This window comes from Anas platyrhynchos, chromosome 23 (assembly GCF_047663525.1).
Source record: "Anas platyrhynchos isolate ZD024472 breed Pekin duck chromosome 23, IASCAAS_PekinDuck_T2T, whole genome shotgun sequence".
Lineage (NCBI taxonomy): Eukaryota > Metazoa > Chordata > Aves > Anseriformes > Anatidae > Anas > Anas platyrhynchos.
This window is the reverse complement of record NC_092609.1, coordinates 358,721-378,694: the sequence shown is the minus strand read 5'-3', so window position 1 is coordinate 378,694 and position 19,974 is coordinate 358,721. Positions and strand designations below refer to the sequence as shown.

The 19,974-nt window shown below is 51.1% G+C and overlaps 1 protein-coding gene across 1 annotated transcript in view; it reads right to left on the bottom strand.

Annotated features, from left to right (window-relative positions):
• The window catches only part of ZMAT4 (zinc finger matrin-type 4), a 54,748-nt gene extending 45,569 nt beyond the window's left edge, over nt 1–9,179 (bottom strand). The window contains exon 1 of the mRNA XM_005029474.6: nt 9,011–9,179. The gene's annotated coding sequence lies outside the window, so the exon portion shown is untranslated. The remainder of the gene's footprint in view (nt 1–9,010) is intronic.
• Between the last annotated feature and the right edge of the window lie 10,795 nt (nt 9,180–19,974).

The window sequence follows — 19,974 nt, the reverse complement described above, 5'->3', positions numbered from 1 at the left end:
CATGAATTATTTTGATTATTCACACTACATGGTGTGGCAGGATTTAATTGCAAACATGTGCTGACTTGAATAAAAATATATTTTAAAAGGAGATTGATATGTTGTGCCCGATTTACTAAAGTTTGTAGGGACAGAACTAAGAGCAACCACATTTTGTGTCTCAGGCCATTCGTTCTGTGTCCTGCACACTTCAAGGACGAGGCTTTGGCACTTGCCCCAGAGCAGCCCGGTGGCACAGCTCAGCCCTTGGCAACCCAGGAAAGTTCTCAGAAGAAGGGGTTAAAGCAGGCTCTGGCAGGGGCTGCACTCTGAGGGAGAAGGGGCTGATGCAGCCAGATGGCAGGGGGAGAGGACTCGCACCAGGATGCAGGAAACCGGGCACCTCCCGGACCTGGCACCTCTCCGCAGACACAGATTCCCCTCAAGGGAGCCCTGGCCAAGCCCCACCTTGGGAACGAACCCTGCTCCGACACAGCCTGGCACAAAGGCGCAGCTCTTTCCCTTCTGACCCCCTCCACCACCACTCGGGGCTGCATTTCTGGCCGTTCCGAGCCGTGCTGCAGGCACACAGTCGCTGCCCTGGCCCCCCAAGGGACTGCAGCCCCTCCAGCATCGCGGGCGTCGCGGGGCTGGCAGCGCGCGGGCGCAGCGAGGCGCCTGGCGGGATGGCATGCTGCGGAGCCAGGGCTACCATGTGATGCTCGTGGTTGCCATGGAGACGGTGGTTTCTCAGGAAAAGATGCAGAAATAGGCTCTGCGCCTCCCCGGAGGGCAGCTGGCGCTGCCAGGCTGCCCAGCCCTGGGGCACGGGTTTGGGCTGCCCAGCCCCGGGTGTCGGGGCCGTGCCGCAGCGCAGAGCCACGCTGGCAGAGAAGCCCCTGAGCAGCTCCCATGTGCGATGTTCTGCGGCGATTGCCATCAGGATGCTACCTTTATTTTTGGATAAGCAGGACCTACTTTTTGCCGTTGCTCCCTAATATTGTACAAAACGGTAGGAAGCGAGTGAAGCTGAATCCCGTGCCTGCAGCTCGTAGCCTCTGGTGCTTTGCATAATCAGGGCTTGTCAGTCCCCATCAGCTTCAGCTCAGAAACCCAAGAGGCAAAGCCATGTAAGGTGGCAATGAGCTTAGGAGAATCCTTTGGAGAACAAATCTGTCCATCACTGATGAGGATTATTTCAATACTGGATTCCTTGATAAAAGTCTGCGTATGCTGGCCTCACTGACTAAGCTAAAGCACCTCTTGCAGAAAACAGCTTCAGTCTCACCACCACCAACCCCAAATCAGTTTAATGTCACTGCTTGTTTGCCAATGGCACTAAAAGCTGCCTGTCCAGCACAGGTTAACAAAGTTAGCGACAGCAGAAGCAGAGACGCTCCCGGTTCTCCTGGTTCCCCCACCTGTCCATGACAGCCGATATTTGCCAGCCAGAGCTGCAGCACCGAGGGACCCTGAGTGGACCCAGCCTCCTGTGGCAGCCCATGTCCCAGCACCCGGCACAGCAAGGGTCAGCAGCCGCCCTTCTGTCTGCACACCCCGGGGTGCATGAGCGCATCCTCCCGCTGCCCCAGGAACCCACGGATCTGCAGTGCAATGCCACTCCAGACTGTGGCTGTCAGGGTATTTTATTGTGCTGGCTGCTGCAGGGCATGGGGACAGTTCAGGCCACTTTTGTGGGCAAAAGGATTTATAAGAGCCCAAGCCTCCCCGAGGTAGCCAAGTAGTGCTGGCTGGAACCCTCAGCTCTCGTAATGACTGATGGACTCCATTCCCTTCAGCTACAGCTCCCTTGCTGTAGCAGAGCTTTTCATAATCAATGAAGTGATTTAGAAACCAGACAGCAGGAATGCAAATGCTGTGCATCTTGGTCCCCTAGTTAACATGGAGCAGCTAAACTTCTGGCCTAAATTAATTGCACTTCCAAATTCCACATCCTCTACAGGGTATCGGCAGATTTCATTAAATTTCTTCATATTATCATATAATCTGTCAATTAACTTTGCATGCAACAGCAAACAGCAATGAGCTTTATCTCAAGTAAAACATAAGACATTTACATCCCTCCTACAGCTCTTTCTTTTTTTTTGTCTATCTTTGATTCTTAAAAAATTCTTTTGTTTGCATTTGTGCATTCTTTTGAGAAGCAGAAACATCTCACATGCTCATCCACAGAGAACAGAAGCAAGCTGGACTTCAGACCTGCCTTGTATTTGGTATCGTTTCAGCAAGCCACTCAGATAATTCATGCTGCATTTTCCCCTCTGGAAGAAAAAATAATAATAATTAAAAAAAAAAAAAAAAAAAAACACTATTCCACTATTCTCTCCCTCATCACCAGATGAACAATGAGAAATGGTTAATCAATGCCCATTGTATTACTCCAGTTCCTCATGTGAAAGGGTCTCCAGAAATGCAAACTGTTCTATTTTTGTCAGTGAGAAATTAAACTTCTGTTGCAGAATGACCAGAGTCAGGCAGGCTCCAGGCTGGGCATTGCCTGCTCCATCCAGAAACAGAGCTGACACCAGGGGTTGGAAAGGTCTTCTTCTCTCTGCATAGTCTGAGGACTCCTATTACTCAAGGATTTATCAGCCATCCTCCGTGGTACTGAGAAACAACAGAAAGGCATTAAACCAGGTGGATGTGCTTCACAGAACTTCAGTTTTCAAGGTGGGGTTTGTGAGTTATCCTTCAGTCATGGCCATCAGACTTCTTCTGTCACAAAAAAAAAGTAAGGCTGAAAGAGTTTTTCGTATGTTCTGCAAAACCAAAAAAAATCCATGAGGTTTGGTGGATGGAGGGGTACAACTGCTCCTGTATTGCTCACACAGGTCCAATACCTCTAAAAAGGTGCAGCCTTCTCCAAAAGAGCAGGCTACAGAGACGTTCTGCAGTAAAGACACAAACCAGAAGCTGAGAGGTCAAGACCTGGCAGCAGCAGATTTCTGAGAAACGGGAAAGCATCCATCAGGTTACACCAGCTTCCCAGAGCAAAGCCTCATCTGGCACAGTCAGGGCTGCAGAACAAAACGCTCCTTAAATCGTGGCTTATTCCTGAGAAGACTCTGTGCAGCGGGGCTCAACATGACCTGCTCAAACTGCCATGGGTGACATGAAGCAGCCCCGTGACCCCTCAGCACAGCAGCAATGAAACTCGCTCAGCTTGGGAACCTGAAAGCCTAAAATGCTGGGTTGAAATGGTGGTGAGAGTGCCTGTCAGTTATAAGGAGAAAATAACGGGTAACAGACCCCCAGGCTCCATGTGGCTCCTGCCCCTACCATGCCCTGTGCACTACAGCTGAGCCTTTGGAAACTGGGTGGATTAATTATTCCTACAATTAGAAGTATCATGAGGCACCTCTGGTGGCAAAAACTAATACCGTGATAAACTTGTATAACTGCTCAATATTTTCAAATGAACAGTTGGATCCAGTTGTCATCCTGATGCTTCCATCGTTGACATTGTAAGGTGGAAAATACAAAACTGACTAATTAGTTTTCATTTTAAGTCAAGCCAGGCACTGGCTGCCAATGGCACGCGCTGCCACTGAAGCCAAGAGCTCTGCAAAATCCATAGGGGCAGTGAGCATGTATGTGGAAAATGCCAGCACCCCGTGATGTAAAACCAGACCAGGAAGCAGATCTGGCATCCCACGAACTGGGTTGCACAATTTGACACCAACATTTTGACATTTTTTGCATGGTTGTAAGGAAAAAAAAAAACACATCAACTGCTCCAGTCTTCTGCTGGCTTGCAAAGAGGGCACAAATGCATGCACACACCTGGGAGCAAAGCCGACATTTCGAGGCACGGGACAATGGGCAGCCCTGTCGTGCTGCACCCACACCAGCCTGAACACAGCACACCAGCTCAGAGAGGCCAGGCAAGGTTGTGCCTCTCTTACTAACACTGTCAGCTCGTATGTGCTTATTATATTTCAAATAATAGAGGAGCTTGCACAGCATCCTGTACAACAGGGGCTTTAACTGATTAATTTACGGCTTCAAAAGCAGTGGGTGTTCAATTCCATCCCATTCCCGGGGTTTCTGACAAGCTGCTCCGGGTGCTGAAGATCCAGCGTTCGGAGTTTTTCCCATTTTCTTTATGTAATTTTGAAACCGGTGCCTGCTGAATATTAGCAGCTAGCTGCTGTGTGTCGTGTCTGTAGCTGTACCCTTCAAGACAGCTTTAAATACCAATGTCTCACTTTGCCACCGAGTCCACCCACTGTTTTTAAGCGGCTGGATCAAATTTAGGAGCAGTTTCAAGTTCACACTGCAGCTCCCTGTGCCTCCCAGCACTGATATCACTTTCATGAGCCACACGTGCAGCTCCATCGCACCCAGCTCCCAGGCAGCCAGGGCCCAGGTCGGGGCGCACACCAATGGTGTCTGTGATCTATAAGCAAGCAGATCAAAGGGGGAGGCGAGCGGCACCTCCTGGGCCTCACGTGCAGAAGCTGGTCCACTGGAAAGGTTTATTAACACTCTCCTGCCTTAAGGATTTGTTTCACCAATAAACGCATAATGGCAAAAAGCAGGTCCAAGCTTAACTGCATCTTCTACCCCATATCCCCTTTAGCAAGTCAAGATAAACATATTTATGCTTTGGAATTAAAGAGAGTCCTTCCCTACCTCTTTCCAAATCAGGTTGCTGAGGGCCCTGTCTACAGCTCTGTGCTGGCATTTCCAGGCTCTCCCTCCCTGCACAAGTGGCACGGATCAAAGGAGCCCTTTGAAGTGCTGCTGCCTGCCAGCCCCGCAGGGTGAGCTGGGCTCAGCATTTTGCCTCGCCCTGGAAGGCAGATAATGACCAGAGCCACCAGCAGAGCCCACCTCCTGCCTCCCCTCACCCTGCAGGCACCATGGGGGGACAGGGCTGGACCCTGCATCCCTCCCAGTGGGAGGCTCCGCTCTGCCTTGGGGGCCCTCATCATCTACCACACACCCACCTGCACATCCCTCATGGGACCTGGTGCCAGCATCGTTTTGGTAACCTGCCCCAGGCCCTGCATCCATCGCTACACCACATGGGGATGAACGGGGGGTGCACAGCCCCAGCAGGTCAGATGGATGGCTCACCAGGATGCTGGCTCCCTGGGGAACGAGAAACCCCCAACCCTGTGTGTCACCAGATCTGCCAAGTCTTTGGAAAATTCCTAGGACTGAACCTTGCACACATGGGCAAAATGCTGCCATGGGGCGAATGCTGCACTGCATGCGTCAATTCACCCCACACACAGTGACAGCCAGACCGGGCTGAGCGCTGGCATCTCCTGCCAGCACAAAGGCTGTCAAGCATTGCACAACAGGCAAGTTTTAATATTGAGAATATTCATCTCCAGCCATTTCTAGTTAATGGAACAAAACAAACTGTCGAGAAAAATGGGAACATTACAGTAAAAACAACAACAAATTAAACCCTAATGCAATTAGAGAGCAATTAGGGATCTATCCTCTGGGAGCATTTTGGAACTCAGGGTCTTTCTCAAAATCTGATCTCTCTGCAACTTTATTTCTTTCTAATTAATAAAACACGATGTGAATGGCATGGCTCCCCCCAGCCCCTGCATAATGCCATCTTCCTGCTTGGCAGGAGTAGAAGGTGGTGGCAGGTAGAAGCATTCACACCTCTGAGCTTAGGAGAAATGCAGCTGTCAGCAGAATGCGGAGCAAAGGCAGTGAGAACAGAAATCACTGCGTGCATCTGTTGCAAGGTGACCAGAAACGCAAAGACCCAAACACTCTCCTGCAAGAGCCAGGCTGAGTAGGCATGAGCAGAGAGCAGAGCATTACTGACCTCTAGAAAATCCTTTTTTTTTTTCCCATGCGCAACTTCTACAAAAGCCACAGCCCAGAATAATAGGCATTTAGTTCCTCTTGACTTTCTAAACTTACCCACATCTGCTGACAGATAAGCACCCGCTTATCCAAATTGCTCGAGTATGCTGCAGAAAGAAGCAGGAGAGCCTTTGGGCATTGGTGTATGCTGCATCCTGCCCAGGGCACAAGGGGCTTTCAGCAGCCCTCAGGTGCCACAAGACTTGAGAACTTAAAAGAACTTAAAGGAAGGGGCAAAGATGCAGCATCCCATTTAGCCAGCATCTCTCCAGTCTCATGCACAAGCTGCCTGAAGGTCACAGCTGCAAAACCAACACAGCAATGCCTAGCTCCATTAAACCTTCCTTTAGCAGATGCAAATACAGCAAATTTTGCTATGGAGGAGAAGGTGGCACAGCCTGGGGGAAAACCTTCCCCTTGTTTCCCAAAACTGCCGCTATTCCTGGGATAGGCTCTTCTGCACTACACGACTTCTGTACCTTTCAGCAAAGGGCATTTTTCAGACATTGTAAGGAATAATAAAACTTCCATATGTTGCTGTCAGGAGGACAACTGCCTCTGCACCCATCAGAGGATGGTACCCAAACAGTAGAGGGAGATTGGACCCCTGAAGTTTATGTATTTCTGTACCCAAATCCACCCTGGGAATGTCAGTGGGCAGGTTTTGGCCTAGAAATTGCCCCACTTTTCATCTCCCAAGACAGTTCTGGGTTTCAAGTCCCACCCTTCTCGGTAGGAGCTCAACCCAGATAAGGCACGACACCCAGCCCTGAGGCTACCCGGGCAGCCCCGCACAGCCAGGACAAGCCCCTGGCAGCGCCGGCCTTGCCTGGACACCTCAGGCTCCTCAGCAATTCCCCTGCACAGGGAGATGACAAATCCATAACTGGGCTAGCCCGGCCATTCATGCTCCCACATAAACCTCTGGGCAGGGAGAGGGGGCATCACTGGGGACAGGGCTGCACAGCTGGGAGCGAGGTGCTAAGACAGCAAGGATCATCCCTGCAGCAATCCCACTACAAACTGGAAGCAGCAAATACAACGGATCCTGGCAAATAACAGCAAAACGCCTCCACACACATAGAGGACACTTTTCCAAGAAGGGTTAGTTTGCAACACCATGAATAGCTCAGGAAACCTCAGCACACCTGAGGAAGTGGAGATGCAGCAAACTGTTCAAACTGTTCTGCACTTTTTGTGATTCCAGCGCAGCGAGCAGAGCAGGGCAGCAAAGCACAAGGGAGGGAGGTTGGAACTGTGAGGAAAGTTAAAACAGGGTAACGCAGACCAGAGTAAAGTGACTTCTGAAACATGCGTACCCAGGTTGGCCAGGTACAGGCAGAAATGCAGGGCTGACCGCTACACAGGGACAAGGATTAATTATTTGAGTGACTCAGAAGTGACTAAGGCTGGTCAGAAAAAAACGGTTGGGATGGGGGGAAATCAAGCCAAGTTTTAGAACACAGTCCCACTCAGGGATGTGACGGGAAGGCAGCATCCTCCCCAGGGAAAGAGATGCAGAAGGCACCAAAGCAGGTGCAGGGTCACTGGAGTTAGGAGGTTTCTGATTGATAGGTCTACTCTCCTGAAGGGAAAAAATAAAATAAAAAAATGTCCTGCCCTCACCATTTCTGACAAAATGGGGGGGGGGGGGGGGAAGACCCTTTTGTTTTTTTACCCTAAAAAGCTCCTGCTCTGCCCCTTCCTACAGTAGATGAGTCACTGTCTAGCAACCTTTATCAAAATATCTCTTACAAAATTGTTTATATCGAGTCACTGCCACTCCCACCCCACAGCACAGTACCAGGGAAGCCGCAGGAGACCCCCATCACCGTCCCTTTCCTGTGCAATGACGAGAGCCTGAAGCAGGTCCCCCTCTGCCCAGCGCCCCCGCCACCCCACTCCAGCTCAGCTGTGCCCCATGGCTCCCCTGCGTTCCCCTCTCACATTTCAGGGACGGTTGTTTGTGTTTTGCAGATGGATAGCACGTGCTCATACGAGAGCCAACAGCACAACCTCATGCAGAAAATGCAAACTGGTGATTTTTTACTGTCTACTCAAGGCTTCGCAAACCTTGTTCTGCGCCCAGTGACGCACACTAAGGTCACTCCAGCACCAGAGGAGGGCAAAAGGAGCATGTGGCTGCCTGAAGGGCAGTGATCAGGGAGATCCCATCAGGAGCTGACAGGCACTGCTCAGGTCGGGTATTACTAGTCAATGGGTATGGATCACCAGCAATTCAGACGTCTCAGGAGTCATTACAAAAGATCTTTCAGGCAGCCCCAAACAGCAGGCACCTGGCTCGTGCTGTATGAGGGACGGACAGAGCTCAGGCTCTTGGACCTATGGACAGCCCTGGTGCAACACGTGTGGTCAGCCAGCCCCAGGGGACACAGACCGAGCCCCTTCTCCAGCAGCAGCCACCGGCATAAGTTTGCAGCTGCTTTCCCTGCGGGCTGCTGCAATGAGCCTGTTCGGGGCTGCCCCAGGGTCAGCAGCCCCAGCCCCAAGCTACCTCCCTGGAAACCCACTTTTGCTCTCTAAGTGGGGCTCGCTCGGGAAGTTCTCCAAACTTCACAAGCAGCAGAGAGAATAAGCTGTTTTCCTGCATCTGCAGCTATCCACACTTCCACCTGCAGCCCGAGGAGCTTGCTTTCCCAAGCAGGGCTGTGGGAAATGCTGCACAAAGACCTTTCGGTAAAAGCACCCCGAGTTCCCACTGGCCACCCAGCCTGGGAGCTGCCTCACTGGGGAAGCCCTCGCCAAGGGGCCCGCTCGGCTTTGGCCACCTGCTAACAGGTGGATGCCTCGCTCACTAAAACCACCACCAGGAAAGCACCCTGACAGCCGGCAGGCATCCGAATCACGAGCACACCGTGTGCCAGCCACCTCTGACCTCCCCCCGCGGCACGAGGGCAGCGCAGCGGGTGCCAGGCTGGCCCCCGAGCCCAGGCTCTGCTGTGGCAGCGGCGCCTGCAGCACCGAAACCGCCCCAGCCGCCTCCTGCACCTGGCACCTCATCCCGGCAGCGCAGCGCATCACCTCCCACTGCTCTCCCACAAGCACTGTTACCTCACAGCTCTGATTTCCCAATAAACTTTCCTCCAACTCTAATCAACACAGATCCAAGCAACAAGCAGCACACAAGCCGGGAGGGAGGGGGCAGTACCTTCGTGTCGCTGGTGGGGCTGGCGCACAGAGGATATCGCAGCTGCTCCAGCGATGCTGCCGGGGAAGGAGCACACTGGAGTTGCAATTGCAGCTCTCCTCTCCCCGCGACCAGATCTCGCAGCCGTCCAGACCAACTGTGCTGGAAAGGCACTCGGCGATCATCTGCTGGAGCTCCAGCTCCACCCCTAGCAGCAGCGATTGGCTCTGTGGTGCTCTGCAAGGCTGCACTGGCCTCAGCAGCCTCCCTCCGGATCCAGCTCCTACTATCATCAGGAGCTTCCCCAGAACCAATTTCCACGGCCCAAGGCAGGCCCTGGTCTTGGGGCAGGCTTGGCAGGTCAGGGGGAGGCAGAGCTGCCCAGCTTCACGTGGTGCAGCCCAAATCAAAGCACCTGGGAGGGATTTTCCTTACTACGAGAATATAAGGATGTGCAAATCTGATTTGTAGGGCAGAGGCTGTGAAGGATATCGCAGGCTCCAGGGGAAATATATTTAATTCCAGTTTCACACTTTTGCAGATGACGCACTTATTTTAGTACCCTGGGTTTATGCAGCAAACACACCTTGCACCGCAGGCTCCTGCCACACGTACCATTGGGCTACCACAGGAGGCAAGCCCCGCACACAGAGATGAAGGGCAGGAGCAGCTTTCCCAAGCAGTAACTGGAGGTGACATTGTCTCCCCTTCCTCCTTTCTGCTCCTAAGGGGAAAGGGTGCTGAGGACTGGCTGGATACCACGGGGGGGTTCTGCTCCCACCTGGCTGACTCGGCAGGCACCTCATTTGCCAGCACGGGAGCTTCTCCAGCTGGAGCAGCTGCAGCATCGGCAAGGAGCCGACCCCACACACTGCAGGGAGCCTGTGTGATGGGACCCGGGGACTGTGCCCAAGCCCAGAGGTGCCTCACGGGTGACCAGCAGCACTGGCAGCTCTGAATGCTCACAGTCCCTCCCCACAGCTTTGCCCATCTGAGACCAGAGACTGTTTGGCTTGCACAAGACTTGGGAGAGTATCAGAAAGCTAAGGGTAGTCCTCAAACCGCTGTTTATCCCTCTGCCTTCTCAGCAGCTCATAAATATTCTCTTTGATGCCTGGTAATTCCTGTTGTATTTCACAGGCCAATTAATTTGGAGACTTAGAAAATACACTTTAAAAATATCAGAAATCTCTTGCTATTTTGATTTGTATTTAAAATCAGAACTCCTCAAATACACAACAATGTTATAATGACACTCGGAGCAGTGATTGCTCATTTCTGCATGAAATATCTGAGAAGTTGAAAACATTTTTTGCCAGTTCATCAAGACAGAAAAACTCACTAAGGTGGGGCAGAGACATGCTAGCCCGTTTGGTTTTAGAGGACATGTGAAGTAGTGGTACGAGTTCATTCCTCAGCACCATACAAGACTGCTACATCACGTCAAACCCAAGCACTGGCGTCACCAACGCAGATGTTGCCCTCCCACATCCCCCACCACAGGGACGATCAGTGCCCACGTTTGCCTGTCCACCTCTTTCCACTGCAGTCCAATTCCTCTTTGAGGTAACCCCCAACCAGCATCCCTCCTGTTACTCTGTAAGAAGGGCACCTGGATGCGACAAGGAGGAAAGCAGCAAGAGAAATAAGATCTAAAGAACAGAATTTTTACAGAGTGACAGAAGAAAGATGGAGAGCTCTGAAAGCTCCATAATTAACAGGGTTTGCTCAGCACAGGTGACGAGCTGAATCACCCTGGTCTGATGGCATCGTTGCTCGTGTCAGGGCAATTCCTTAGCACTTGCTAAGTAGGAAATGAGGACGCGATGGGGCAGAGAGGTTCTGCTTCCAGCCTTGGCAGGTGATATTTACAGCCCATGACGCACATGCAGACAGCCAGGAGAAAGGCAGCTAACATGGCTCTGCTCTGCTCTGCCCTGCCTGTCCTATTCCCGGCACGCGCCTTCGCAGGGACCAACGTGCTGAGTGCCTCAAAGGCCTGCGCTGCTCAAGGCAGCAGAGGGCCTGGAAGAACTGCAGCACACCCACTTGTCCTGCATGCTGACACAGGCTTCTTTATGCCTCTACTTCCAAAGCCAGGTAAAAATGAGCATACTTTGTTCCCTTTGTGAACATTTGGCTAATCAAAGAGATTACAGACCTCCGCCATTCCGCACGACAGAGCTCTGCTGTCTAGCACCTTTGCCAGAGCCGGATAAAAATGCTCTATCTTAAGTAATATTTCTTGCCAGAAAGCATATATTGCATACGGAAGAGAGCAACTGCCAGGTCTGAGTGGTACATGGGGCACGAGCATGCCCAGGTTCCTGCAGTGAAGCTGTGATGATGGGGCTGTAAGGACGGAGCCAGGCTCTTCTCAGCGACATCCAGTCACAGGACAAGGGGCAACGGGCGCAAGCTGGAACACAGGGGGTTCCGCTTAAATGGGAGGGTGACAGAGCGCTGGAACAGGCTGTCTGTGGGTTTGTGGAGTCTCCTCTGCGGACATTCAAAACCCACCTGGACGCGTTCCTGCGTGATCTGATGGAGGTGTTCCTGCTCCGGCAGGGGGATCAGACTGGGTGATCTTTCAAGGTCCCTTCCAATCCCTCACACTGTGTAACTGATGGTCTCAGCAAGGTGGTGCCTTTAAGAAGCAAGTTGATTTAGTTTGATTTGTTTCTGTTAACCACACTTTTTAGAAGGTCTCAGGGATCTTGCTTGTACAAAGTGGCTGAGCCACATTGCTGCACTTTTGCTGCTGGGTGTCTGGAACACTCACCTAAGAAGTAAAATGCTCTTTAAATCACCCAAAGGACCTCACCAGCAATTTTTCTATTTCCAGCTTAATCTGCCTGGCAGTAGTTTTACAAACTGTTCAAGCTGTGATGCCTCACGATCCTGTTTGGCTTTTTAGCTGCAAATGCTCCTTAACAGTTAGGGGTTTAAGCCATGCATCTAAGCCTCCAAAACTGACACAAACTCCTCAGAGCTGCCACCTGGAGCCTCAGATACTTCAGTGCTAAGAAGGGCAGATCAGACAATATTTGCAATGATACACCTGCACCTGCCATCCAGGGAAGAGATATTTCTTAAATCTCTTCCTTTTTTTTTTTTTTTTTTTTTTAAGGATTACTTAGTTCCCAGAAGCATCACATGCTCTCTTTTAATGGCAGCATCAGCATAAGAAAATTTAGAAATAACTTACAAATTAATAACTCTTTTGAAATTGTTCAAGCTGCACCCTCCCAACACCCGGCACGTTCCCTCATCTATCAAGGAGCGCTAACCCCCTTTCTTTGGGTTTTCTTGTAGCTCCCGGACTCAGGAAGCAGCCACCGAGGCTGCCTACCTCTCAGCCCCCAGAAAGGGGCACGAGGCTGCTGCTGGGAGAAGCCAGGCACCAGCATCCAGCAGCAGCCTCGAGGCACCGTGATACATTGCTGTACTGAAAAACACAGTGAGGCTGGGGAAACGGTGAGCCAGCCCAGAGGGAGCAAAGCAGCAAACCACCGCACAGGACCAGGGGTAAGAGCCCTTAAATAAACCACGGAGAGCAGCTGCCCTGGCTCCTGCACTGCGTGGGGCCGTTCCCTCCCCTGGGGCTGCAGCGTCCCAAATGCTCTCCCAGAGCCTGGCAGCGTCCCCGTGGCACTGACTCCACACAGCTCAGGGGTGGTGCGCTTCAAGGCTCCCCAAACAGAAATGCTTCCCAGCAAAATTCCACTTGCAGAAAATAATGGCAAGTCTGAGTAATGTTTTACTGCCCTCCTTTGTGCCAAGCAAAAAGGAATAGCTCCCCACAGCTCTCCCTGATAGACTTGGACAGCCCCGGCTTTGTCTGAAGCGCAGCACTGGAAAATTCAGCCTCTGCTCCATCCCAGCACCCTGCCAGGGCTTCGGAATGTGTTTACTGGCCCTGAACTGGGCTGCTAATTATGGAACAACCTGAAACGCATCAAAATATGGAGCCGGAAAGCAGCAGCTGTGATTGATTAACAGTAGTGAAGCTGAAGGGTCTGATCATTCTCAAAATCTCCTTAACATCTCATTCTCCAAGGAGGGAGAGGCAGCTGCAGCCACAGAGCAGAGCAGAGCTCAGGTCAGGGCCTCTTCCTGCCTGGATGGGCTCTGCGCAGGCTGCGCTCTGCCCTGCAGTGCCTGCAGCAAGAAGCAGACCAGGAGAGATGAGCGAGCTCGGCAGGCTGCCTGCCTGGGAGGGAGGTGATTGCACTGACTTGAGGTGCACATGTGCCACCGGCACTGCTGCGTGGGCAGACCGCTTGCCAGCATGCACGGCCTGAACCTGGGCTCTTGCAAGCAGCTCTCGTTCAACACACACAGACCAGAGGTTGCCAGAGCATGGCTGACCCAAAAGCCCAGCACCGCCACAAGCACATTTTGGGTACCCGACATCCCCTGCTCGTGGTGCTGCTGCCAGACTTGTGACCTGGCAAAAAATAGAAACCAGATTTTTCCTAAAGAATCCCTGGGTCTGACTGTCTGCTACTGACGTACTGCCTTGCTGTGACATCCAGCTCCCGAGGCACTACATAGCTCAGTGAATAATTATAAAAATCTCCAGAAATAAACAAGATTTTTGTCACAGTTGTAAGCACAGCCCCATGTTGCTTTCCACCAGGGAGATCAAACCATTGCTTTGCTTCTCCTTTGTGCTAAGGCCACACAGTGGTGAGTGAGGAAGCGGGACTCATGGCTCAGTGTGGCCAGGGGACAAACAAGAACTGGGCCCTGCTGGACTGCTGATTTCCCCCAGAGCACATGCTCAGCTCCCCCCTCTTTCCCCAAGGGAGGAAAGATGGAAACCAGCTCTCTTCAAAGCCATTTTGTTAATTGGCAGTTGCTGCACAGGTCAAGGGGCATGGCAAAGGCACTGGATGGAAGGGAAATAGTCAAAGTAAAATTAATACCCATTTTTTTCCAGAAGGCCCAGCTCATGTGTGCATTCACAGCTCAATGCCTACACAGCAGAGCATGTTAAAGGACACTCTGAAATCTGCCTGAGCACACCATAACCAGGGCTGGTAAGGTGGAGGTCACCTTGTCAGGCAGAGGGGGAATTGCTGGAAGTAGCTGTACTTTGCACTTTAAAAAATTGTCTTCCTCTCTCATTCCAGCAGAACAACTGACATGTGGCAAACGCTCTGCTGTCTGTAGGACAGTTCCAGGCTTTCCCCTGGACCACCACTAATCAGACATCAGCCTGCAGACTCAGTGAATTCTGGAGACAGGAGAGATGATGCTTGACTGTGCAATGCAGCAACATCTGCTGCTCCTCTCGGCGCTCGCTGTTTCCCTTCCCTCCTTTGGGCTGTGCTGTGCTAACTGTGCTCCATTTTGAGCTAGAAGGCATAGGGGAAAAGGAGAACGAGAGAGGAAATTGTAGGCAAAGGCACGGTCACCTGCACATTGTTTATTAGACGTCCTTGCAGCTGAACTGGGAACTCATCTGCAGTGAGGCAGGACACAACAACACAGCCCATAACCCCCGCTCTCGGTTTGCCACCAGTGCCAGGGGCTGCGGGCAGGTGAGAGCTGCAGCACCCACCAGATCAGCCTCTGTCACTGCCACCACTCCTCTCCTGCAGCCAGTTCCCACCTCTGGTCAGAGCAGAGATCACACACCCGTGCAGAGCACAAAGCCGCGCTGCTCATGGAGCATTGCTTGGGGCCAGATCCTGCAGCCCCAGCTCTCTTCTAAGGCACAAAGCCCTTCAGACATCTCCTTCTCTGACATTCAGCAGGGAAAGCAGAACAGGCAGCAGCAAGGCCTTTTGCAAAACAAAGTTTGGCAAACACGTTTGAAGTACTACGTGCTTTTTCATTGAGGTTTGTGGGCCCTTCTGCCAGCTCATGCTATTTGAAACAACCTGAACTAGCAGCTGACCCTGGCTCCGTCTCACAGTTAAACATGCCTGCGGGATGTCCCTAGATAGATTACTTTGATTTTGTTAGCTCATCCTCAGCCACCGTCTTTAATCCAGGGGGATAACAAAAGGCTGAACTGCAGTCGACTTCCAGGAGCCCAGACTCTGGCAGTGCATCTTGAGCTCTGTGTATTGAGTTGCAGCACCCAGGGAGTTTAAACAAAGAGCCCCAGGCAGTCCCAGCCTGAAACACTGGGAACAATGCCATTCCGCACAGACAGGAGAAATTTGGAAAGGCAATTTCCGAGGTCACCTTTTATCATCCAGGCAAAGCAGACGTGAGATGCAAAGCACAAGCACTGCTTTTGCGAGCCAAAGCCAGCACTGGTGACCTCCAGCAGCCACGAGGCAGTGACCACCCTCTTTCCAACAGGTCCTTGCCCAGGGCTGCTGGCACCCCAGTGCTGGGTCCAAGCTGTGGCAGGGTGACCCAGCTGTCCCAAGCCTCTGCAAGGGATTTGGATCCTGTCTGAGCACAGGCACCCTTGGTCCACTAATCTCACCATCAAAAATAATTTTACGCTTTCTTGTGAGAAATCCTCACAGCAAAGCCCAGAAGATGCAGCGAGCCCAGACAGAAACATATTTCCCCTGTGGTTTCCCCAGTGCCTGACTGCCAGCACACAGACATGCAATTTGTGCCTCACTAGGCAAAACCCACTGAAGTGTTTAAGCTGACAACAGGAGCATTTCTCTGAACACTGCCACCTCAGCTGACCCAGCACGACAGCGCAGGCTCCCCTCGTGCCTCGCCAACACCCACTCTTGCAGCTGCTGCAACTCAGCTTCGCAGCAAATTTTACCTCTTCGCGAGCTCTGTAGCTCCTCACGCACTGCGTACCACCCAGTAGTCCTTTGCTGCACCCTCTTTTTGCTGCGTCAGAAGGTTTGGAGCTTCTCCCACCCCTTTTACAAGGGTAGCACAAAATCTGTCACTGTGCTGGGAGCCACCAGGGGGGCAGCCAAGGGCTGGCCTGGCACGGGCAGGCGGCGGGCAGAACCAGGACCCCAAAGCTAGGATGGCAGCACCACACGGGATGTCCAAAGTGACTCCCTGTGGCAAGGATGGAGAGCAACAGCACGGTCACTGCAGACAGTCTGCACCTCTCTGTGTATGGCTGGAAGGGAATTGCCCTCCCAGAAGCAAACTCTTTCCTCTGACTTGTGTACTGCTGTTTGTATGGCACCAGAAGTCATTTCCATACCCACCCTAGCCTAGTATTGTAGGGTACTGTTTGTCTGCCTTGCTATAAATAGTTTCTAGCACTACTGAGCAAGGATTAATGACTTTTCTAATTATACCACCATCAGTTGGTGACAGGGGAATGATAGCGTGCAGATCTCTGAGCCCACTCACCCTCCGCATGGCTGGATTGCCATGTGCACTATGTACCTGTACATCACTTCACAGTTTCAAGGAATATCAAGGCACAAGTGCAGCAAGACAAAAAGGGTATGTCTTAATATTGAACAAGACAGCAGGAATCCATACCTACCCTGAGTTTGCTAAAAGGAATCCGAACTGTTTTGAGAGGCATCTCAGAGCTGCACTTGCACATAAGCAGTGTCTGTGATTCTTTCCATCTCACACTGATCCTCCTGAGTACTCTGGAGACCTGTTTCATATCAGCTTCCCAATTAACCCTCGATTTTAAATTGGCTCTCCTTGTTTACTAGGCAACTGCTTGCTTTGACCTCCTGGAAAGGAGCATTTTCCATAAGCCTGCAGTACCCAGCCTGCAGCAGGGCTGATCCCTGCACTGTTACACAGCTGCTCACATTTCACCAGCTTGTTGCAGTCCTTGTGGACGTGAGCTGGAAACAATTTGTCCTTTGTCCATACTTGCCTTTTCTACAGCTTGCTTTCAGTGCACGGAAGAATTCACATAGCAGGGCTCTTGCTTTGAAAACTACCAGTAGGAGGAAAGTACCTCTTGCAACACTTGATGGTAGTATCTGTCCATATTCTGAATTTTCAGCTTTCCTCTTTATGACAGCATGAATAAGATGCAGTTTCAGATGGGGACATAGTATTATGTTGCCAAAATAACTCAATTTTCTGAATGATTGATGGCAAAGGCAAAAAATGCTTTCTCCTGAGAACATGGCAGGTACGTAATTTGCCTAGGAAACTCACTGGAAAACTTCACAACAAAGGAGCGTTTCAATGACTTGCAGCAGTGCAGGTTTCAATTCTCAGGTCACACCAACGTGACAGGGAGAGACAAGCCAGGCTTCCTCGTGCTGCCTGAAATTTCCTATCTGTTGTTCTAGCACTGAGATCAGCAAAATCCACTGGGCTCCTGAAATAGTATCTTGGGCAAAAACCTCGGTCTGCCTATTGCATTTCTTCGCAAGAGCTATCAGAAGGAAAGGGATCAGGCAAGCTATTTTGTCCAGTCATTTGGAAACAACACAAGGCAATCTTTGCAGCAGAGATTCTGCTCTTTGTCAGGTTTAATTTAAGGTCTCACAGGTGATAACAATTCTATCAGTTCCCCTAGGCAGTGCCTTGTAGTTAGGGCTACAAGAACCACTGCAGGTCTGGGACGTGGCACAAGGGTGTGATCCATGGGCCCATGTGCTGGGTGTCCCCAGCCAGCACCCACTGGGTAATGCTGATATCACAGCACAGGGACAGCAGGGGAGCCCAGGGCTGCCCACCCACGGCCTCGCAGCACCGGCCCCATGGCACCTCCCTGAGGAGGCTGCAAAGCCCGGCCGTGCACCTTGTCACTGCACCCACATGGCAAATCCTGCTGCCAGCACCTCACGAAGCTCCTGCTGCCCCACCAACCCTCTGAGAGCACCCAGAAACCACTACCGCTATTTTCAGAGGGCTAAATACGTCTAGGGAAAAATATTTCAGTGGTACATGATTGCCTCTCAGATGCACCGGCCAACACTCAGCAAACAGCCGCAGCATCAGTCCGGCGCTGTAAAAATGAAATACCAACTGATGAACTACACCTCCCCTCACCCCCCCGCCCATGATGAATGAACACGAGAAAACAACTAACCTTCCATTTGGTTGCCAAGGTTTCTCATTTTTATGTATAAGTATGTATATTTATAGTGCCCCTTGCTATCAAAAATGAGCAAAGGGAACAGCAGATAAGACAGCCCGGCAGAATTGTTTCTCAAACAGAATGTTTTTCAGTTTTCCATGAGGCGTCAGCAGCTCTTTAAAGTCTTTTTATTACATTCTGCATTAGATGCAAAATCGTATTTCAAAGACACTTTAACTTTGAAAACCAAAATGCAGATTCTGTACTGTGCCACCTGCAAACAGCAGAGGCATGACCCACATTAGAAAGAAACTTCTAACAGAGGGAGGGTGCTTTGGAGAGGAGACTGGTCCATTTAAAACACTTTAAAAATAAAAGGTCACAGGGAAATTGCTGCCTTCCTAATTATAGCATTCATTCTAGTATTACACTGCCACAACTCAGGTTCCTAATTTAAATTATCATTAAGCCTTGCTGCAGGCTCCATAACTTAATGAATTTTGGTATGATAGCCTGTTCTCTACAAAGGAGATTAAGAGCACATTCATATCAGAGACAGTGTCAGAAAAAAAACAACACATGGAGCTAAATAAGGATCAAAATCACAACACGTCTCAGGGGCTGCCCTCCCATTTTCGCATGGTCTTAGCCTGATACACTTCACCCACACAGCAACCTTTTTTTTTTATTATTTATTGTCTGCCTTCGTAGCTGCCCCAAGGGATGCCAGAGGGGCACAGATACCTGGGAACATTGCCCAGGCTGCACGTCCAGCTTCGTGCTGACAGAGGGCCTGATTCTGCCCAGCTCTGGAGAGGTGCTGGAGACCACCCCAAGGCGCCCGGCCAGCACCACAGCATGGTGGCCCTGAGCACAAACTATTTGTCCCTACGTCCCAGGGTGAAGGCAAGAGCTTTTACAGGAGCCAGGCACTGGACTCGCACACTGCAGTTGAGCTCCTGCAGGGATTTCTCAGCACACACCTGCGGGGCACTGCCCCCAGCCCATTGCTGGGCATCCCCTGCTGCCAGGCTCCGATGTGCTGGGCGCTCGCACAAGCAGCCCACTTGGACACAGGTCTCACCTCCTGCTCGGGGCACCTGCTGCAGCTCATTCTCATAACAGCAGAAAGCAGAAACCCACAGGCTCACACAGCACAATCACTGCTTGTACTTCTAAGGGAAATTGAAACCATAAAGCAGCACACAACCCCTCTACGTTAGTCCCAGGCAACTAAATCACCACCACGAGCTGCTCCTGGACCTGCAGGTGAGAAGTGTCCCTTGCTGCAGCACCCTCTCTTCCCAAAGTGCCTGGTTTCCCTGTTTAGCATCCTGCTATTTGGGGCAGGCACCTAGACACCAGCACCAGGCAGGTGCCACTGCTCCTCTTCCTTTGCACGCTCTTCTCCCCACATGCTGCACACCCACAGCCAGCGCTGCTTCACCAGGGACCCCCACTGCAGGCAGCCGAGCCTCACCCTCACCCCTGGTCCATGATAGGGAGGTCTTCAATTACCATGCAATTAGCACTTAAAGCCGTGCTGCAGAAAATAACCTACTTGGATTTTCTTTTAAGTGTTAAATAAAACCACCTGACCTTCCATTATTTTTTTTGTTCCTTCCTAATTTTTTATTAGATTGCAAATTACAAATTAAGAGTCTTCTCATCTCCATTCCTTCCAGCATAAAGATTGTTATCAATTTCTAAATTTTCTACTGCCCTCCTCCCCTTTTCTTTTTTTTTGTATGTAAAGCTGCAACAGACACGAGCAATTAGTGAAATGAATAAACCGGCAGCTTGTGTGCCCAGATTGGTTATGTCACATCGAGGTGCCATCCTAATTGGACCAGAATGGAAGCTTTCGACTGCTGCACCTGATACTGCAGAACAGAAGATGTGCAAAATTCAGAAGCAATTTCTCACCAGCACCACGGTGCTCTCCGCATAAATCATTTTACACATTGCTATCTGGGCAGAGGACTTGCAAAGAGCCGCTTCTAGCGCCCTGACTTACTCTTAAAACACG